A 4,283-nucleotide genomic window follows, 5' to 3' on the forward strand; every position below is an offset into this window, starting at 1 on the left:
CCAGAGAGAACACTCTCGGACAAAATTTGTCGCTTTTTACAGGTTTCCATGGCAACGGTAGACATATTGGAACTGAACGACCTCACTGCACAACTACAACCAGTGATCGTCCTTTGAGGAAAGTTTCAGGAAGATTGTCCCAGCCATCTCCGAGAAACAGCCTGGATAAAAAAAACATGCGTACAATATCAATATGTCGTCCCCGACTTCGTTCGGGGCGACATAATAACTCCTGAATTTTTCTCATCAATAACTCCTGAATTTTCCCCTTCAATTCGAGCATTTCTGCATTGCAGAGAGCTGATGTGTGTTATGAGATGATAAATCATGTGTGAACTTTCTCAGTTTAGCGGAATCATGAACATTTTCGGCGAGATGAATGTTTTGTATACAGTGGTGATCAAGGCTTTGCGAACCATCAGGAGCGGATCAAAGAATTTATGAATGAATAAAAACTATGGAAATGACGTACCAATTTTTTAATTTATACTTGCACTATCTAATGAAATGAATAATATACAAGTGATAGATATACAAGAAAACGCGAAATGATAATAAATGCAGCTGACAATCGTTATTTTTTTTTATATAGATAAAATAAAATATTTATAAATTCAAGAGACAAAACAGAAGGAGAATGAATGATGGCAAAATATCACATGACGGGAACTGAATTTTATGAATGAAGATTTTAAAAAGTTACTTGTAAGTTGTATATGTTATATCTGTGTATTCTACTTGGCTGTGTGCTTCAAAAAAAAAGGGGGGGGGGTCGTCTTGAACATAGTAAATAGCCATAACGTTTGAACGGTAAGTACTAGGGCTTTCGTATTTCAAATATGTAATCCTTGTGAAAAGAACTTTTATTGGATACGACGAACTTTGACCCTTTGACCTAGACCTTGGAGAACACATGTGTACATCTGAATCTTTTTTTCTGTTTCGTTTCTATGGCAACCGTGAGCGACTCATTACAATTATTTTGAAAGTAGAAATCACTTTGACACATTGCAAGGAATAAACATTGAAAGTTTCAAAACGATTGCCTGAGTAGTTATTGAGAAAATCGAAATTAAAGAATTTTTACTTTCACCCGGTTTCCATGGCAATAATCGATTATATGAAAATTTTAAATACGAGTTGCAGAACTACAGATACTAATCCTTAAAATAAGAAAAGTTTCATGACGAACGTTTAAGGGACCAGAGAGAACACTCTCGGACAAAATTTGTCGCTTTTTACAGGTTTCCATGGCAACGGTAGACATATTGGAACTGAACGACCTCACTGCACAACTACAACCAGTGATCGTCCTTTGAGGAAAGTTTCAGGAAGATTGTCCCAGCCATCTCCGAGAAACAGCCTGGATAAAAAAAACATGCGTACAATATCAATATGTCGTCCCCGACTTCGTTCGGGGCGACATAATAACTCCTGAATTTTTCTCATCAATAACTCCTGAATTTTCCCCTTCAATTCGAGCATTTCTGCATTGCAGAGAGCTGATGTGTGTTATGAGATGATAAATCATGTGTGAACTTTCTCAGTTTAGCGGAATCATGAACATTTTCGGCGAGATGAATGTTTTGTATACAGTGGTGATCAAGGCTTTGCGAACCATCAGGAGCGGATCAAAGAATTTATGAATGAATAAAAACTATGGAAATGACGTACCAATTTTTTAATTTATACTTGCACTATCTAATGAAATGAATAATATACAAGTGATAGATATACAAGAAAACGCGAAATGATAATAAATGCAGCTGACAATCGTTATTTTTTTTTATATAGATAAAATAAAATATTTATAAATTCAAGAGACAAAACAGAAGGAGAATGAATGATGGCAAAATATCACATGACGGGAACTGAATTTTATGAATGAAGATTTTAAAAAGTTACTTGTAAGTTGTATATGTTATATCTGTGTATTCTACTTGGCTGTGTGCTTCAAAAAAAAAGGGGGGGGGGGTCGTCTTGAACATAGTAAATAGCCATAACGTTTGAACGGTAAGTACTAGGGCTTTCGTATTTCAAATATGTAATCCTTGTGAAAAGAACTTTTATTGGATACGACGAACTTTGACCCTTTGACCTAGACCTTGGAGAACACATGTGTACATCTGAATCTTTTTTTCTGTTTCGTTTCTATGGCAACCGTGAGCGACTCATTACAATTATTTTGAAAGTAGAAATCACTTTGACACATTGCAAGGAATAAACATTGAAAGTTTCAAAACGATTGCCTGAGTAGTTATTGAGAAAATCGAAATTAAAGAATTTTTACTTTCACCCGGTTTCCATGGCAATAATCGATTATATGAAAATTTTAAATACGAGTTGCAGAACTACAGATACTAATCCTTAAAATAAGAAAAGTTTCATGACGAACGTTTAAGGGACCAGAGAGAACACTCTCGGACAAAATTTGTCGCTTTTTACAGGTTTCCATGGCAACGGTAGACATATTGGAACTGAACGACCTCACTGCACAACTACAACCAGTGATCGTCCTTTGAGGAAAGTTTCAGGAAGATTGTCCCAGCCATCTCCGAGAAACAGCCTGGATAAAAAAAACATGCGTACAATATCAATATGTCGTCCCCGACTTCGTTCGGGGCGACATAATAACTCCTGAATTTTTCTCATCAATAACTCCTGAATTTTCCCCTTCAATTCGAGCATTTCTGCATTGCAGAGAGCTGATGTGTGTTATGAGATGATAAATCATGTGTGAACTTTCTCAGTTTAGCGGAATCATGAACATTTTCGGCGAGATGAATGTTTTGTATACAGTGGTGATCAAGGCTTTGCGAACCATCAGGAGCGGATCAAAGAATTTATGAATGAATAAAAACTATGGAAATGACGTACCAATTTTTTAATTTATACTTGCACTATCTAATGAAATGAATAATATACAAGTGATAGATATACAAGAAAACGCGAAATGATAATAAATGCAGCTGACAATCGTTATTTTTTTTTATATAGATAAAATAAAATATTTATAAATTCAAGAGACAAAACAGAAGGAGAATGAATGATGGCAAAATATCACATGACGGGAACTGAATTTTATGAATGAAGATTTTAAAAAGTTACTTGTAAGTTGTATATGTTATATCTGTGTATTCTACTTGGCTGTGTGCTTCAAAAAAAAAAGGGGGGGGGGGTCGTCTTGAACATAGTAAATAGCCATAACGTTTGAACGGTAAGTACTAGGGCTTTCGTATTTCAAATATGTAATCCTTGTGAAAAGAACTTTTATTGGATACGACGAACTTTGACCCTTTGACCTAGACCTTGGAGAACACATGTGTACATCTGAATCTTTTTTTCTGTTTCGTTTCTATGGCAACCGTGAGCGACTCATTACAATTATTTTGAAAGTAGAAATCACTTTGACACATTGCAAGGAATAAACATTGAAAGTTTCAAAACGATTGCCTGAGTAGTTATTGAGAAAATCGAAATTAAAGAATTTTTACTTTCACCCGGTTTCCATGGCAATAATCGATTATATGAAAATTTTAAATACGAGTTGCAGAACTACAGATACTAATCCTTAAAATAAGAAAAGTTTCATGACGAACGTTTAAGGGACCAGAGAGAACACTCTCGGACAAAATTTGTCGCTTTTTACAGGTTTCCATGGCAACGGTAGACATATTGGAACTGAACGACCTCACTGCACAACTACAACCAGTGATCGTCCTTTGAGGAAAGTTTCAGGAAGATTGTCCCAGCCATCTCCGAGAAACAGCCTGGATAAAAAAAACATGCGTACAATATCAATATGTCGTCCCCGACTTCGTTCGGGGCGACATAATAACTCCTGAATTTTTCTCATCAATAACTCCTGAATTTTCCCCTTCAATTCGAGCATTTCTGCATTGCAGAGAGCTGATGTGTGTTATGAGATGATAAATCATGTGTGAACTTTCTCAGTTTAGCGGAATCATGAACATTTTCGGCGAGATGAATGTTTTGTATACAGTGGTGATCAAGGCTTTGCGAACCATCAGGAGCGGATCAAAGAATTTATGAATGAATAAAAACTATGGAAATGACGTACCAATTTTTTAATTTATACTTGCACTATCTAATGAAATGAATAATATACAAGTGATAGATATACAAGAAAACGCGAAATGATAATAAATGCAGCTGACAATCGTTATTTTTTTTTATATAGATAAAATAAAATATTTATAAATTCAAGAGACAAAACAGAAGGAGAATGAATGATGGCAAAATATCACATGACGGGAACTGAA

Source organism: Saccostrea cucullata, unplaced genomic scaffold (genome assembly GCF_032062105.1).
Source record: "Saccostrea cucullata isolate Sc308-1 unplaced genomic scaffold, CSIRO_AGI_Scuc_v1 ctg720, whole genome shotgun sequence".
Classification (NCBI taxonomy): Eukaryota; Metazoa; Mollusca; class Bivalvia; order Ostreida; family Ostreidae; genus Saccostrea; species Saccostrea cuccullata.